The 18,550-nt window shown below is 44.4% G+C and overlaps 1 pseudogene; it reads left to right on the top strand.

Moving 5' to 3' along the window:
- The first annotated feature begins 17,950 nt into the window (after positions 1 to 17,950).
- LOC118611596 lies at positions 17,951 to 18,069 on the top strand (annotated as a pseudogene).
- Positions 18,070 to 18,550: the final 481 nt, after the last annotated feature.

Raw genomic sequence — 18,550 nt, 5'->3', positions numbered from 1 at the left:
ATAGATTTCATGGTGTTAAAAAACAAAATGCAACCTAGTAAATTTGAAGATCTAATTGCCTTTAATGAAGCAATTTATGAACTGGGGAACATCCCACCTAGCTTCTAGAAGGGTGTGCCCAAGGGTTATACAAAATGAAAGTTTTTTATAGAAAGCAGGGTGGGGCCAGGGAGCTACAGACAAAAGTGACACAGGACAGGGCAAACTTCCCCAAGGTGGTGGTTGGGGAGACCAACCCCCGTCTGAGAGAAGACGGTCCTCTGGCAAAGAATGTAGAAAGAATTTAACACACACACCAAAGTTGGAGTCAAAAGAAAAGTTTATTAGGAAAGGGGTAACACGCCACAGACAGAGTGTGGTCTCCCTTCAGAGACTGAGTGAGAGGGACAGTGAAAGAGACAGAGTAAAGGCATTGACAGGAACCTTGAGTATTCAGGGAATTCAGTTTATATACCATTCTTTAGTTCCCATTTCCTTTGATATGGACACACAGTGAAGGAAAGGAAGGGTTTGTAGCATGAAAAGGTAAGAATATGTGGAGTGAAAGACCCGCTGGCAGTTCCCAGGCTCTAATCCATAGGTTCCGGATGGTTTTAGCCACAGGGAATGACTCTTGGTGCCCGTTCCCCTCCAGAGGTGTGGGGAATGGGCTGTAGTCCCACCTGTGTGCCTCAGGTGTCCTCCCGGCCTGCCTGCAGGGCTGATCAGCACATGGCAGTCTCTGAATGTGGCTTGATTAACCTGTTAATTCTCTTGCTGCCTCCCTGCGTTAAAAGGAAAGATAGGATTATTTGTGGGGCTGGGACATCTTTTCTTTGAGGGAATATTTTAATCCTGTAGGTTGCCTCTTCTCTCTGGGGTGGATAGAAAGGGCCCATGTGACAGATTAACTTCTTGGTGCTGGACCAGAGAATTCCAGACTGGGTGATAAGATTATGCTTGGGGGGGGTGGGGAGGGGCGGGGCTGAAACTGCAATTTGGTCAAATGTTAACTCCAAGTACAGTGGGCTTTAGCACGTCCGATGCCGTTCTGGGCCTGTGGTTTTCTGTGTAACAGCGGGAACTGAGTCATCACTGGCGGATCCTGGCTTCTCCTATTCCTTGGTAGGGAGATGCCACACATCTTGTTCTGCAGCTGACAGCTGATCCCTCCATCCCCTACCCACTACTCCCCATCAGACACTCTGTGATCTGGGCTGGGTGGGGCCAGAGTGACTCTATACACTTAAGCTCCCACCAAGGATTTTCTTGGACTACAGTGGAGGCCGCCACCCAGCAGGCTGAGTGATGGGTTCTGGAAGTTGCTGGGGAGTTTACATTCCTTGGGATCTTCTAAGCCTTCTGGTTCTAGAACTGGACTGGCATTCTAAGGATGCCTCCCCCACCTCCAACTTTCTCCTCCCAGCTCTGCTTGTCTTAGTCTCTCTCCTTTCCCTCCTTCAAAGCCACCCCACCCAGCACCCAGACTGGGCAAAGCGGAAGTTAAAGATGAATCTGGCTTCCTTTCTGCTACCCCCGGTCTGTGGCTTCTCCAGATTCTCAGAGCATCCCGGGCTGTGAGTAACTTGGAGACTTGACTATGTCACAGTCTGCAAGACAGCAATTTTCTTTGGTCTCTTGCTGCTGTCCCCACATCCCATCCCTCATCCACGCCTTCATCCATCCTCTCACCCACTCAACCCATGCCCTCGCCCCACTCTTTTTCTAATACTTTCTATTTACCATACTCTGTGTGTGTGTGTGTGTGTGCGCGTGCGTGTGTGCGTGTGTGTGTGTGTGTAAATAAGGCACTGCCTACACAAGTTCACATCAGGAAGGCAGCCAAGGGCTAAGAAATATAAAATTGCAGCTCTTCCCCGTGATGGCTTTTTCCCTCCTCTCCAGACTGTCTGTCTGATTATCATCTGGTCCCCCGCCCCCACCGCCCACCTTTTGTTTTAAAAATAATTACTTCAAATACAGAGACAGGATAGGTTTAGACTAATCATCACGATAGTTGTGCATGCACACCTATCCTTGTTATATCGTCATTTTTATCATTGATTTCTTTAGAGAAGGAAATTATTTCTGACTGACGTGGGGCCTCCTGTGTCACCCCCCAGATGTCATATTCCTCCCTCACTGCCTGACCGCCTCCCCCGGGACAACCACTTTCTTATTAAAATTTCAAGATACCTTTTTATTCTTTTTCTACATCTTTGTGCATCCACGAACACTATTTGGGAAGATGTTCTTTTGCAGGCTTAAACTTTACACACACAGCAGTACACAGCACCCGCCTATCTTTCTGCAGCTGGCATTTTTTTCCCCTCAGTTTAAATAGATTGCTCATATCCATACACGTGGCCGTGGTGCATTTGTTTCAACTCTTGGGAGGTATTTCGTGGAATGGCTTTTGACATAACGTCTCCATCCACTTCCCCTACGGACCACTCTCTAGGTTGCTCTGGCTTTTTATCTTAGAGACAGCACTGCATCTATCTCTTGACTGAGAATTTCCTCATTTCAAATGCCTGAGTCATGGGGCTCTGATTCCTCCTTCCGGCCTCCCCAAGGCTTTGGCTTTCAGGCTCCCTCCTGCCCTCCGCAGGGGCTCAGCCCAGCCCAGTCCCCGCCCACCTGAGCACATCCCACTCTCCTCCCTTAGCTCCAGGCCCCCAGGCCTGCAGGCCTCCCCCATCCACCCTCACTCCTGCAGCCATCTGGGTCTTTCAGCTACACATCTGTGATCCTTTGTCTGACGCTGGTCGCTCCTCCAAGCCCAGAGCTGGATGAAGGCGGGGACAGGGCTCATCTTCCTCACCCCTGGGTGTCCATGCCCCACACTGCACCTGATCGAGACGACACAGATATTTAGTGAGATGAAAATGTACCAGTCTCAGCGGCTGGCTTCGGAATTCTCATAGGGCAAGAAGTGTCTTGTTGGATGAAAATATGTGGCTTAGCTGGATAGTGGGGTGGAAAAGGGGGGGGCAGCATCTTGGGGGAAGGGTTGGCAGATACCAGCGCAGCTTAATGGTACTGCATTCAAAAGGCACAGGAAGTGTTTGGGGAGGTGCCATGGAGGGGAGTGGGCGGCGGGGTTGGAGCTTTGGAGGGTGGGGTCTCAGGCTTGGAAACAGGAAATACCCGAATCGAGCCCTGCCCCGCCGCAGCCAAGTCTCCTGGTGTGACTCTGGCTGAGTTATCCAGCTTCTCAGTCTTCTCCATCTGTAAAATGGGGTTCACGCAGGTGCCTACCTCTGAGGACAGAGTAATGGTCAAACGTGGTCCCACCAGTAACGCCGCTGGCTCCGCTCTGTGGCCTGTGCGCCACCCCTTGGTGAGCCCCGAAAGCAGCCGCTGGGCTTTTCTGCTCTTCTCTGGACCCCCAAGGCTTTAGGGGCTCGATAAATAGGAAGCCTGAGCCCTCGTCCCCCACCCCTGCCTGGGTCAGGGAACCCTCTTATTGAGCCAAAAATGCTAGGCCAAAAGAAGACCGGCTTTGGAGGTGTGGAGTCTGAGCCACCAGCGGCATGGCTAGGGAGCAGACAGCAGGTCCATCGTCCTAGTGACGCAGGACAGGGAAAATTCCTCCGAATCGGGGGAGACCAAGCCCCGCTCCCAGAGAAGAAGAGGGTTCTTTGTCGGAGAAAGAGATTCAAACACATGCGAAAGTCAGAGTCAAAAAAACAATTTATTAGGGAAGGGGTAATGCTCCACAGACAGAGTGGTCTCTCTCAGAGACAGTGAGAGAGCCTGAGAGAAGCTCAGAGGGACAGGGACAATAGAAATGAGAGGACAGTGAGAGAAACAGAGTGAAGACACCAAGATGGACCCTGAGTGTCCAGGGAATTCAGTTTATATGTCATTCTTTAGTTCCTGTGAGTTACAGTTTAAAGACTGTCAACCTCTTTCCTTTGATACGAACATACAGTGTGGAAGGGGAAGGGTCTGTAGCGTGAAAAGGTAAGAATATGTAGAGCGAAGGGCCTGCTGCCAGTATGCAGCCTTTAATCCTTAGGTTCCCGTGGTTTTAACCACAGGGAGTGACTCTTGGTTCCTGTTTCCCCTCCACAGGTGCGGGGAATGGGTTGTCAGTCCCAGCAGACATCTCCCTGCGTCCGCAGGTGACCTCCCGGCCTGGCTGCAGGGCTGGTCAGCAGCACATGGCAGCCTCTGAATGTGGTCTGATTTAACATTTTAGTTATCTTGCCTCCTCCCTGCATTACCAGAATTTTGAAAGCATTTTTATACATCAAGTAGGGGAAAGGGGGGAGAAAGAGTTAGTTTGAAAGAAATTTAATTAGCCGTGGGCAGAGGGGTAGGGGAAGGAGAAGGGGTCCAGCTCCGAGTCTACAGAGTCTACGTGAAGCGTCCACTCCTGCCCGCAGGCAAGCAAGCAGGGCGTGCTGAAGGGCCTGGCTAAAACGATCCGTGCAAACAGCCACCTGGAAGTCGGTCCCAAGTTCCAGCAACGTCGGAAGGAATGTGGGCAGTCTTTTGTCATCCAGCCAGCAGCCATTAACAGACTAACGGTTCTTTCTCTTTCTCACATTCTCCAGCCTCTATAATTTCATTTAGGACATCTCAGAATTTTCTCCTTATCAGGGCCATCTCCCGTGTATGCTTTGAGGGAGGTGCTAACGTATCATCTGCATCTGATGAGATTGGGCCAGACGAGAGTTAAGGTATCTGGCTCAAGGTCGTACCGCTCTTCAGTATGAGTTGTTGTTGGAGGGGGTCATTTCTTCACTCTCCTGTCCCTCCCTCTCCTTCTCTCTCACTTTGGGGGGCCCCTGTCTTGCTCCATTCCTAGACCCCTGACCTGCCCAGTAAGGAGTGGCTACTCTGTGATGAAGTGAATGCATGACCCCACTCTGACCCCTCGCCCTTCCACGTCCTGGTAGGACCCTCGCTGGGCGCAGCCTCTCTCCACTACTCACACACTGCTTTCACCAGGGGGCGCCTTCCGCCCCACCGGTCATTGGGCTTTAGCAACGAGGGGATGGGAGCGGGGTCCAGGATGGGAGAGAGAAGGAGGGAGGGGAAGAGCCTCAGAGAGACTGATTATAACTCTCCCCCTCCCTTTTGCCAAGCGCGTCCAAGAACTATCTGGGGTCAAGTCCCATGCTGGCCTCGAGGAGCCGTGTGACCTTGGGCAGGTGACCCACTCTCCCAGTTATTCCAGTTTCTAGACAGTAAGATGGGACGGTATATTAGTACCTCCCTCGGAGGATTGACTGGCGTCACGTGATTAACGGTCAATCCTGGCAGAGAGTCAAATCAGTGGGCAGGTCACAGTTCTCTAGCGTCCTGTTCTGGGTGCCTGTTTCTGCCAGGCATGGCACCCACACCTCAAACAGCCCAGCTCCGTGCCATTATCTTCATTATAGTTTTTCATAGAAATCCAATTACACAAGTAGTAAATGATTATGGGCTCATTAAAAAGTCCAAAGTCTACAGAAAAAGAATTCCCTTTCTTCCTTCAGCTTCTTACTTTCAGGGTCTTGAGGAGAATTTATGAGTTTGTTTTGCAGGAGAAAAGAATGTCTCCAAGGGAGCTGAGACCAGCTGCTGATTCCCAGGAGCCTGATAGGAAAAGGCGTTATCTGTGACTAAAGAAACACAGACTCTCTCTGTTCCCGGGAACCTTCTCTCCCCTTCCTCCCTTTAAAACTCCTCTGCTGGGTCCTGAACTTCAGAGGTGGCATTTGGACGTGGATCAGCTTCTGGGGTGCCCAGCTTCCTGAATGAAGCACCCTTTCCTCTCTACCCACTCTCTCTCTCGTTGGCTTTCCAGCAGTGAACAGCCAAACTTTTTTTTTTTGGTAACACTCCCACCTTCTGAGTTCTTCTAGCAGGGCTAATAATCGAATTACCAGATACAGAGTAAGAGGAGAAAGTCGAAATTTTAATACATGCTCATGGGGAACCTACACAAGCATGAAAATTCCAAAGACAGCGAAGCAGCCTCGTGGTATTTAAGACATTTGTAGACAAAGGAGAAAAGGGGGGCGACAGGGTATTAGATTCCGGAAGTGGGGATGGGCAACTTACAGGTGGTTGAGGGACAGACGGAACATACTTGGCTCGGAAGTTCCTGCTGGTAACTCGGAGGCAATGACACAGGGAGAATCCAGCTAACAGGCTTGGAGTCTAGCGAGGGCGAGGATTCTTAACGTGGTTAAGCCGGGCTCCCTTCCCTAAGCAGGTTTTTCTATCTGAATCTCCTGGGCAGGAAAGCGGAGCAGGGGGAGGGGTGGAGGCTCAAAGATCCCCTCCAAGTCTTATTTCTTGATAAACAGTTTAAAATCGACGTCCCGAAGAGCGGCTTCAGGGTGGCAAAACTATGGTCTCCTTTACCTCCATCCGCAGAAACTCCTAAGGTTACTTAGTGTTTCCAGGTCAGCCGCTGGAACCAGCCTGGACTGGTTCTGCCTCCCTACACAGTGAGACCCACCCTCAGAGAGCCCACAAAAGGCCCCGCCCAGGTTCAGAAGGTCACTGGCTCCTGGGGTTACTTTGGGGAAGTCATATTTCCCTTTATCCACCCGTGTCTCCAAATCTAACGTAAATTCCTTCTGCATTTAATTTCGTGTTTTATTTCAACAGTGCTCCAGCTTTCAGAATAAGGAGTGGCTGCCTTAAGGAGGGGTATCCAGACAACAAAAATACAGAAGGCCTGTCTGCCTGTGCCAAGCACTGGCGGCCCCAGGGCACCGGGCCTCAGCTCCTGACGTACAGAGTTGGTGCCCATGAGCTCTGTGGCCAGGCTCTGGGGTCGACGAGGACAGGGCAAATTTCCACGAGTAGAGGGGAGACCAAGCCCTGCTCCAAGAGAAGAGCAGATAGTGAAGAAAGAATTCAACACACACGCCAAAATTAGAGTCAAAAGGAAAGTTTATTAGAGATGCAATAACTTAGCTCTCCATAGACAGAGTTTGGTCTCCTCTCAGAGGCAAAAGTGAGGGAGCCTGAGAAAGACTCAGAGGGACAGAGACAATAGAGAGAGACATGAGGACAGTGAGAGAGACAGGGCAAAGGCACTGAGAGGGACCCCAAGTGTTCAGGGAATTGTTTATATATCATTCCTTAGTTCCCATGAATTAGTTTAAAGACTTTACCCATTTTTCTTTGATATGGACGTACAGTGGGGAAGGATAAGAATATGTAGCCTGCTCCCCATGCATAGGCTGCCCATGGTTTTAGCCATGGGGGATGAACGATTTTATTTTTTTATTTCATGTAGGGCGGCTACTTAAAGACACTGTTTCCCCTTCACAGGCGTGGGGAATGGCTGGCTGTTAAGGATCCCAGCAAAAATTTCACTGTGCTCTGCAGGTGACCACCCCCCCTCACTCCCCCGCCCCTCCCCACTCCAGTTGCAGGGCTGACCAGCACACTGCAGTCTCTGACTATGACTTGATTAAACATCTTATTTCTCTTGCCTCCTCCAGACATTAGTTTCTCACCTCGAGGTGGGGCAGGACTTGGGAGGAAAGAGGGGAGCAAATATTCCAGGTGAGGAAACAGCGTTTCCTGAGACTGGAGTGGTAGACACCCAGCAAGGCCTCATGCAGCTGGAGTGGGAAGGAGGCAGGCAGGGACCAGATGACTCCAGATCTGGGCAGTAGGCATAGGGCTGGGGGTCCTTAGTGTATAGACTGGTAAGAGAGGAGAGGAGGCATCTGAAAAATGCAAAGGGGCAGGCTTGCAGAAATGACTGACTCAGCCGGTTATAGATTAACAGCATCCTATAGATCTTTTAATGGCCTTCTGGAAACTCTTGTCACACCGACAAGACAAAGGATCTGTAAATAGATAGGACCAGGGGTCTGGTGTTGCGGAGACGGTTAGGAAGAAGAGTCAGAGTCTGGAAATACTTTTTTCTAACAAGGATAAGGGAGAAGGGATGAACGGCAATGCTAGCCCCCCACCCCCACCCCTTCTTCATGGCTTTTTATTCTCTCTCACAAAGCTGACTTTGTTATTATTATTAGTTACTATCAGGTTAGTAATTACTAACTACAGCCAACTCCCAGATTCAGCCTCAAGGCCACCACCGTGTTATCAGCTATTTCTTCTCTTTTTCTTATCCTCGGCCCTAGAGCAAGAAGGCGTGTGTGCCCTCCCTGCATTGTGTCCTTGTGTGCAAGTCCACACCTGCTTCTGATGACCTTGTTGCTCCAAGCACCAGGCATCCCGTGAGGACTGCAGACGTTTCTCACAACATCTGGGAATTCCTTCCCCCCTGCAGCACCCACCCAAAACTCCCCCATCCCATCCTGAATCATGAGATGCATGTAAAACCTCAGACAAAGGAATCACGTGCCCCATGCATGGACACTGCAAGGATATATAAATTGTAAGAAATCCAACCAGGGGGAGCTCGTGCTTTGGTGCTGTTAAGCCCAAGCGCTCTGACGGATAATAAATTCTCCTTCTTCTAACAAAGTTGTCTGAGCATCCAAATTCCTCCATCGGATGTCACTTCTTCCTGCAATAGTGGCATTCGAAGCCCAGAGGATGGCTGGAGTCTCCCAGCAGAGAGAGCAAGGAGAGGATCTGGGTCGCAGGCTTCAGGAACCCCAGCACTGGAGGAGGACGGAGGAGGGGGTGTCCAGGAAGGAGCCTGAGGGTCGGGGGCCTCAGAGAGAGGGAGCTGCCACCCCAGGCAGACGGAGCAGAGGTTCTCAGCCAGCCCCCCACCAGAATGTGTATTTTACTATACTTTTCAAAAATCATGTGTGGGCACTATCAATTTTGCATTAAAATAGACCTTTTTAGAATTTTGTGCCAGCCCTGGAGATCACCAGAGATGCTTCCTCCTTCACCTGCTATTTTCTAGAAATTTTCATCAGTATCGTAAGTTGTATAAGCAGAGTCAAACATTTTTTAAAAATCTGAGCTTTCCAAACTCCTGAGTTGAGAGCCACAGTTTTAACTGAGTTTCTTTTCAGTTGCCTGAAGAGCGATAGTCTTTTAACTATTTTGCTTATGCAGCACATAATATTTTTTTGAAAAATTTTGCATCTTCATACATTTTTAAGTTGACAGCAAGCTTTTCTTCAGAAGTTTAAATCGTCATGATTTCTGGTGTATTGTAAACATGGATATTTAAACATAAAAGGTATGCCAATCTTTTAAATATATCAGTGGTACCTTTGATACCTGAGATCCACAATCGACCATTTAAGAAAAGACATAAACTCCTTTTTCTTTAATTTTACATTTTCCTTTTTCTCTTTGAATTTGTATTTCATTCCACCTCTGCCACAAAATTTTATCCTAATATATTTTTATGCTTAAATAACTTTTAGTAATTGTCCTATCATATTTCTTCCCCATAGATATATGTAAATAAAGAAAAATTAAACAAATTTGTTTCTTGTGACCATTAGGCTCTAAGAAATTAACATTTCTCTTCCTGAATTAGCTTTTATTACAACTCTTATTTGTATGCAAGTGATGAAAACAAATCATTACTTCATTTGTATGCAATTATTAAACATAAAAACCAAAATTATATTTGCCTTTCCTCCCAGTTAGTTCTTGGATCTGTGAATAAATATGATTCATTATACCAACAGAATGCCACTCAATATGAATGATGCCGCCACGAGTATTCAAAACACATGTCTCTCGCTATATGTTTATGCATTTCCGTTGAGTGTACGCCCAGGAGAAAGACGATGGGTCACTGATGTAAACGTCTCTCATCTTAGTACTGAAGTTACAACCACATTTCGAAAATCAAAATTCGAATCAGCAGCGTATGGGATCTTCTGTTCCACAAATTTTGCAAACTTTGTTACAGACCTTTTAATTTTAGCAAATCTGTGAGTGTGTAGTCGCGTTGCATTGTGGTTTCAATTTGCCTTCTCTGATGGTGACTGGGTTGAGTATCTCGCAGTATGTTCATTGGCCTTTTAAACGTCCTCTTTTGTAAATGTCTGTTGTCAATGTCCATTTGTCTTTTGGGTTGTCTGTGTTCTGTGTTTTTATGATGGAATCCTAGGAATTCTTTATATTTTCTGAGTATAAGATCTTTGTTGGTTATTCCTCGCAATAATTTCTCCGCCCTGTGATTTGCCTTTTCATTTTTTTCCTGGTGTCTTCTGACGAACTGCCATTGAATGTAGTCTCATTTATTAATATTTTTCACTCTTATTAATATCTTCTTGTTCCAATTAGGAACACTTTCCCTTCCTCGATATGCTCTATATTTTCTTCAAAATCCTTTATTGTTTTACTTTCCACATTTTTAAAAAATTACATTTATTGGGGTAACTGCTTAATAACATTATAAGTTTCAGGTGTATGACTCTATAACACATTATCTATATATGGCATTGTGTCCTCACCACCCAAAGTCTAATCTCCTTCCATCACCATATATTTAACCCCGTTTACCCTCTTTATTTCCCCCACCCCCACAATACTGCTGTCTGTTGTATGTGTTTGTTCGCTCGCTTTGTTTGTTTATCTGTTGCTTTCTGTTTTATATCCCACATATGAGTGAAATCACATGGTTCTTGTTCTTTTCCATCTGACTTATTTCAATTTGCATGATACTCTCAAGATCCATCCATGTTGTTCCAAATGGCAATATTTCATCATTTTTTTTTTATGGCTGAGTAGTATTCCATTGCACATATGGAAATGACACATGTTGGAGAGGATGTGGAGGAAAGGGAACCTTCGTATACGGTTGGTGGGATTACAAATTGGTACAGCCACTATGGAAAATGGTGTGGAAGTTCCTTGAAAAATTAAGAATAGAATTACCATATGACCCAGCAATTCTGCTTCTGGATATCTACCTTAAAAAATTGAAAACACTTATTTGTAAAGATATATGTACTCCTATGTTCATTGCAACATTATTCATAATAACCAAACCATGGAAATAAGTGTTCTTCTGTAGATGATTGGATAAAAAAGATGTGTCTTTCACATTTAGATCTATAGTCTACCTAGAATTCATATTTGACATCATTTCAGGTAAGTACCACATTTTCTTTTCTCTATATATTCAATCGTCTTAATCTCATTATTTAAAAAACCTTCCTCTCCCCACTGTTCTGTAATACCATGTCTGGCACCAGCCAAGTGTGGGCTGCTCTTTGGAACTGTCGCATTTCTTGCATTGGTCTCTGTTGACCTCATGTCGCCTCTACACCATGCTACCTACTATAGTTTCACCACGAAATCTGATATTGAGTACAGTAAGTTCTCTCGCCTTGTTCCTTTTTGGGTGTGTCTTGGTTTTTCTTGATGCTTCACATCTCCATGTACATTTTTCTTTTTCTTTCTTTTTCATTTTTAATAAGATATAATTGAAATATAATATTGTGTAGGTTTAAGATGTACTATCCATATACATTTTAGAACGAGCTTATCAAATTCTACCAAGTATCCTTTTGGAATTTTGATTTGGTTTAGAATGAGTCTATAGATCTGTTGGGGGAGAACTAGCATGTTCAAAATATTAAGAATGCTAATTCAGCAACGTGGTTTCTCTCCTCATTTATCTGCCTTTTAAAATTGATCGCAAAAAGATTTCATTGTTTTTCTCTGTGGTGTTCTTGTAAATCTCTTATTAAATTTATCCCTAGGTATCTGATATTTTTAAGTGCTATCAGCAACATTGGAGGAGAAAATGTTTAATTATAGATTCAATTTCCTTAATCATTACAGGACTATTCATGTTTATTATTTCTTCTTGTGTCAATTCATATTATTATTATTTTTATTAGGAATTTGTCAACTTTATTTTTCAAAATATTTTTGGCATTAAATAATATTGAATGTTAACTCTAACTGAAAAATAACAATTAAAAAACTTGGCTACAACCAAGATCCTCTACCAAGCAAAGCTATCATTTATACTCAAAGGACATAAAGAACTTCTCAGACAAGAAGTTAAAGGAGTTCATCACCACCAAGCCAGTATTACAGGAGATGTTAGAGGGACTTCTTTGACATGAAGAAAAAAAAAAAGAAAAAGGATATAAAATATGAATAATATTTCATATGAAAAATGGCAATAACTACATATCTAGCAACAATTACTTTGAATGTGAATGGATTACATGCTCCAGTCAAAAGAAAAGGTGGCTGAATAGATAAGAAAACAAGATGCTTACATATACTGCCTGCAAGTGACTAACTTCAGATTGAAAGACACACATAGACTAAAAGTAGAGGGATGGAAAATATGTTTCATAAAAATGTAAACAAACAAGCAAAAAAGCTGGGGGTAGCAATACTTATACCAGACAAAATGGAATTTAAAACAAAGGCTGTAACAAGAGACAGTGAAGAACCCGGTCATCCCACTTCTGGATATTTATCTGAAGAAACCCAAAGTATGACTTTGAAGGGACATGTGAATCCATATGATCATTGCAACATTATTTACAATAGTCAAGGTATGGAAGCATCCTGGGTATCCATCAATGGATGAATGTATAGAGAAGAGGTGGTACATATATACAATGGAATATTACTCAGCAATAAAAAAGAATAAAATAGTGCCATCTGCAATGACATGGATGGATCTAGAGGGTTTTGTGCAGAGTGGAGTAAGTCAGACAGACAAAGAGAAACACCATGTAATTTCAGTTACACATGCAATCTAAAGAACAAAACAAACAAATGAAACATAAACAAACTCATAGATACAGAGAATATTTTGATGGTTGCAGATGGGAGGGGGTTGTGGGAGTGTGAAAAATGGGAAGGTATTAAGAAGTACAGATTGGTAGTTACAAAATAGTTATGGGTATGTAAAGTACAGCATTAGGAATATAGACAATAATATTGTAATGACTGTGTACGGTGTCAGATGGGTACTAGATTTATCAGGGTAATCACTTTGTAAGTAACATAAACGTCTAATCACTATGTTGTGCACTTTAAACTAATATTGTGTGCCAACTGTAATTTAAAATATATAAGTTATTTAAAAATTTTTTGGCATAACATAGTTCTGGTAGTCTCTCATGTTTATTTTTGTTTAAAAAAGTTTATTCCTTCCTCTCTCCCCTCACTCTCTCTCTCAAAACAAGAGAAAAACAAATAGAAGTTTATTAACACATATGTCTCTTGTATACATAGGAGATACCCAGGGAAAAATGAGTAAGTCCTCTTTCTCACTTTTCATGCAAACATGGAGAAAATGTGTTCACACAATTCAATAAACCCAATGGATGTCAGAACAGTGATATTCTTCAATTCTTTGAACTCCTTGCAAGCTATATGTCAAAAGCCAATTGTGATCTATCTCCGAAAAATAGTTTAGTGATTTTTCAGCGGACAAGTCGTGTAGTTCCTCTTTCAATTTTGTTGACCTTAAAGTATTGGAAACAAAAACTTGAAAAGCAAAGACCGGCAAAAAGATCCATTATCCAATGATCAGAATTCTCCCCTCTCTCAGCACCTGTATTAATGATCTAGATGTCTCTTTTTTTAGTCACCAGAGGATTTTCTGCTCTGAGAGCATAAACTGAGAAAGGGGGGAGGTGGTATTTTTTCTTTTCTTTTTTTCAAATGGGTGAAGGGTGAAAATGGGAAGTGGATAATTTATTCCTACAGAACTGGGGACATCCTCAGGCAGGTTTGCTCAGTGAATTGTCCACTGAGAAGATGAAGATCCAGACATTAATTTCCTTTCATTAATCCCTGTATCTGCCACCTGATACAGGGACATCTTCACGGACCCTTCCATGGTATGCATTGGACCAGTCTCCACTTGGAGGGCGGTTGATGTTTCTTGTTTTGCATTCCATGATCTATCGTGTTCTGCATTAATAAAGGAGCTGACCACAGTTGCTGTGTCCCAACCCAGAGTGTCTAGAACTGTGTCCTTAAGTTACTGGGCACGGACCTAATTATAAATAACTGTTACAGACTCAACGGGGTACAGATGGAGTGTGTGTGGTGCTGGGCGCTGTGCCAGGCACTTAAGAGGCATTACCTTATTTAATCTCCATTTACAGATGAAGAAACTGAGGGTTGGGAGTGGTTTGGTCACTTTCCCAAGAGCACCCAGCCAACAATTGGCAGACCTAGGGGTCAAACCAGAGAATGTCTCATTTCAAAGCCTGTGTCATACCGCCTCCCAACCCCCGCCGCCTTCCCCCCTCCCCCCACAGCCCCCAAGGAATCTAGGCTCTCAGAACCATAGGATTTTAACCTTAGACCCTCATTAAAGAGTTCTTATCAATCACGCTTGTTTTGCAAAGGAGGGCCTGGGGCAGAGTCGTAAGTGGCTTGCACCAGGTCATCCACCCAGGCAACACAGGTGCAAGGTGTGAGGCGGGGTGAGCCAGAGGCAAGGTGGGAACCTCGCTCTGTGGACATTCCGATAACAAGGACTTTGGCACAGTTTCTTTTGAATAAATAGCTATGGAAACGACCTTCATCTTTTGAGAAATTTCTCCAGGAGGTAGGTGTGGGGCTGGGACACGCAAACCAGATACGGTAATGCTTTGGAGCTTTTTCCGGGGCGCAAGTGGGCGGGGCCTGGACAGTCTCGCAGGATCCGCGGTGCTTCCAAGAAGGAACAAACCAGCAGAGTCCCGACCCCAGGTACAAACCGACTGCTGATCCAGGCCTCGGAATGAATCTGAACCTTGAGTCTACACTGAACCCTAAATCCAACCACGGAGGGGGAAACCCAGGGAGCGGTGAGAGCCTGGGCAAAGACTGGGAGGTGAGGCGTATGAGGTCTCATTGGGAGGATTGGGCTGTTTAAGCCAGAGGGACGCCTCCGCTCTTTATTGCCACAAAGTCCACCGCAGAGGTGTGACGCGAGGAGGCTGAGGCCCCTGCGCTTGTGGGCCACGCTTTCTTCTCATTGCACAGGGACTTGCTGCTTGGCTTTGTCAGTTTCCTGCTGCTGCTGCTGCTGCTGCTGCTGCTGCTGCTGCTGCTGCTAAAGTAAAACTGAAGATCCGATTGGCTTCGCTGAGCGGTTGATGAACGGGGCAGCATCCCATCTGGCAAGAAGAAGGGCGCTCCGAGGGGTCGTACAAAATGGAAGGTTTTTATAAGAAGGGTGGGACTAGGGAGCTATGAATGAAAGAAAGGAAAGAAAGAAAAAAAAGTATTTTTTGAGGGGAAGGAAGGGAACAGTAAGGGTTTTTATCATGTAGACCGCTCTTCTTTCTTGGATTCTCTTCCAGAGCGGGTGTGACAGACTACCTCTGTGGTGTTGACCAGAAAATTCCAGACTGGTTGATTAAGATTCTGTTTCGCGGAGAGGATGAAACAGCAATTAGGGCAGGTATTAAATCTAGGTTTGGTACCACGGCCTTTAGCACAAGTGATGTCATTTTGGGCCTCTGGTTTTTTCTTTAACACTCCCCCCCCCCTTTTTGACTGTACTCTCAGCTTAATTGAGAGATGTGATAAAAAATTAAGACATTAGCGTCACTGTCAGCTACTAATCCGCAGCTCAGTTAATCCTCTGTGTAGCATGACGTTTCTGCTTAACCTCTGCGACATTCACAGGTCACGGTTTCAGGTTCATAAGCCTTCAGTCAGTCATGATTTTCATTCCTCTTCTGATATCCCAGTCTTAGGGAGAGTAGTTGGTTGGCCCTTAGTGGCTGCAGACATGTATTTAAAGCTTTTGAGAGAATACAACATCAGGGAGATTACTATGGTAACCATAAGCAGAATAACAGCCAACGTTTGGAGTGCACTTTGGAGCCATAGTCCCTAAGACCCAAACCAATCAAAGAGAGACCCTCTCGAAGGAATCAACATCCTTCCAAGCCAAATGGCCCGCTCAATGATCTTATGTAACTAAAGTGTTGTTCCAGGTACAGCGGGTGGTGCTGGCCACAGCATGGACACCACCCTTCTCAGCTAAAGATAATCAAAGGCTATTCAACTATCGAGAACGCTTTGGTCAAAAGAAAACCAAAATAATAATTCGTAAAGATCTATGGATCCCTATGTTCGTGGCATCACAATTTACAATAGCCAATATATGGAAGTGATCTAAGTGCCCATCAACAGATGACTGGATAAATTATGGTTCATATATACAATGGAATATTACTCAGCCATTAAAAAAAATGAGATCCTACCATTTGCAACGACATGGATGGACCTAAGAACCTCTAGGTTATTATGCTGAATGAAGTAAGTCAGATGGAGAAAGATAAATACCATATGATTTCACTTATATGTGGAATCTAAGGAGCAAAAAACAAACTAATCAAAAACAGACTCACAAATATAGTGGACAATTTGGTGACAGAGGGGAGGGGGGTTGGAGGCTGGGGGAATGGGGTGAAGGGTTAAAGAACAAATTAATAGATGATAGATGGTCACAGGGATGGGAGCACAGCACAGGGAATGCAGTTAGCATTAATATGATGGGTAGGCAGAGGGCCAGGGGAGGGAGGGAGCGATTGGGGGATCGTTTTATGAACTATATAGATGTCTAACAAATGTACTGTATACTTGAAGACAATTTAAATAAATAAAATTTTTAAAAAAGAATACCTTTGGTCAGAGTCTAAGGATCTTTGTGGGCAGCTGATGCCTCAGCAATGAAATCTGTAGTGTCTCCAAGAGTTAAGGAGGTGTTTCTGATCATGTTTCCACTGGCATCTATTCCTAACCAGGAAAATAGGACCATGCCAAAGTTATCGAACTCTGAATCATGGAAAGCCTCTTGGTAGGTTTTTTTCTAGAACAGTTAGGAGCACAGTCAGATAATCTAAGAGGCATTGTCCCGTGGTGCGTCGGCAGCCTAGGCATTCGTGGGCCCGAATTCCGCTGGGGCACAGCTGTCCATTCAAAGCAAGGGCCACTTAGGTTTTTTTTACCAGCCTGAAATAGAAAGTTGGACATTTCAGAGGTTTCCTTCCTCCACTTAGCAATCGCCTGGGAGATACGGACGGTGATATTACCTTTCCAGGGCAATGCCAGAGCAAAGGGAAGAAAGAAAAGAAAAAGTGTTTCATGTTTAGCTAAAGTAGAGAATCTTGATCCAGCGTCGTGGGCAGAAGCAGTCTACACTTGTGTCAGCACCTTCTCTTCCTAATCAGTTTGATTGGAAGGTCTCCAGTGCTTGTGTAGGACCAGCTGGTGTCTTCTTTAGTTGTGAGATGTATATTTAATTGAATTTATCCCATAGTATCTTATGATTCAGATGTGATGGAAAATTATGTATATTTCATTTCAACATATATGAAAAGTGCACATGACACGTGAGTACCGCTCAATGAATTTTTACAAAGTGAAACCCGGGTGAAGAGGCAGCATGTTGCCTGTGTCCTGGAACCCCCTTCTCCGGCCCTCCCCACAACAACCACCCCTCTCTGCCCAAAGAAAAGCATTTTCCTGACTTTCACGGCATTGTAGTGTTTCATGCATGTGTTTAGCATTTTACCTCCCAGACATACATTCTTAAATGCCCATTTTTGTGGACTTCACATAAATGGAACATGAAATATATATTCTTTTGTGTCTGGCTCCTTTGCTCAAAATTATGTTTCTGAGATTCATCCTTTTCGTTGTATAAAACTAACTTATTCATTCCCCTCTGCTTTACAGTAATTCATTTAATGAATATAGGACAATTGATCTGTTTTGCTTCTTTACCTTCATGTTTATGTAGGTATAATCTATGTGCAAAGCTTTCGAGCATACAGCTTAATGAGACGTGTTCATAAGAAGCATTGAATTTTTTTGTACCCTGAACGGCTCTATCCTTCCCCTTTTCCAGCTGATACCCACCAAATGGAACCACTATTCTGACCTTTGTCATCTGGAGTACTTTTGCCTGTTTTAAAACTTCACATAAGTAGAATCATCTGCCACATACAGTTTGCATTCTTTTCCATGTGTCCCACCCTTATCACCTGATCAGCTCCCAAAGGCCCCACTTCCTGATACAATCACATGGGAGGGGGTAGGATCTTAACATATAAATTGTCAGGGGGTCTACGGCCATGCCACCCTGAAAGCGCCCGCTCTCGTCTGATCTCGGAAGCTAAGCAGGGTTGGGCCTGGTTCGCACTTGGATTGGAGACCACCTAAGAAGACCAGGTGCTGTAGGCGTTAAAAAAAAAAAATTGGTGGTGGTGGGGGACACAGATCTTCTGTTCATAACAGTGGTATATGCATACAATGGAATGTTATTTAAATATGAAACAATAATTTTAAAGTTGTAAATTTTAAAACTTTTTGGGGGAAGGAATTTCAAACCTACGGAAAAGTTTTAAGAATAATACAAATAGCATCCATTATGCTCTGTTCTCAAATTTACCTTAGGTTAACATTTTAACACATTTCCAATATCATTTGTCCTCTACCCAATCTATCTAATCCTTCGTCTTGGATAATTTAAGGTGAATTACACACAACATGGTACTTTACTCCCGAATACTTCAGTAGCTGTTTCTGAAGAACAAAGATGTTCTCTGATACAGCTGCTGTATAGTCATCAACTTCAGTGAAATTAAAACACTGATATAATACTTTCATCTCTACTGTTTCTATTCCAGTTTTGTCAAATGGAGAAGCAGCTTGACAATTTTGA

Source organism: Rousettus aegyptiacus, unplaced genomic scaffold, assembly GCF_014176215.1.
Source record: "Rousettus aegyptiacus isolate mRouAeg1 unplaced genomic scaffold, mRouAeg1.p scaffold_m13_p_14, whole genome shotgun sequence".
In the NCBI taxonomy this organism is placed as follows: domain Eukaryota; kingdom Metazoa; phylum Chordata; class Mammalia; order Chiroptera; family Pteropodidae; genus Rousettus; species Rousettus aegyptiacus.
The sequence above is the reverse complement of the archived record's forward strand: the minus strand, read 5'-3'. Positions and strand labels throughout refer to the sequence as shown.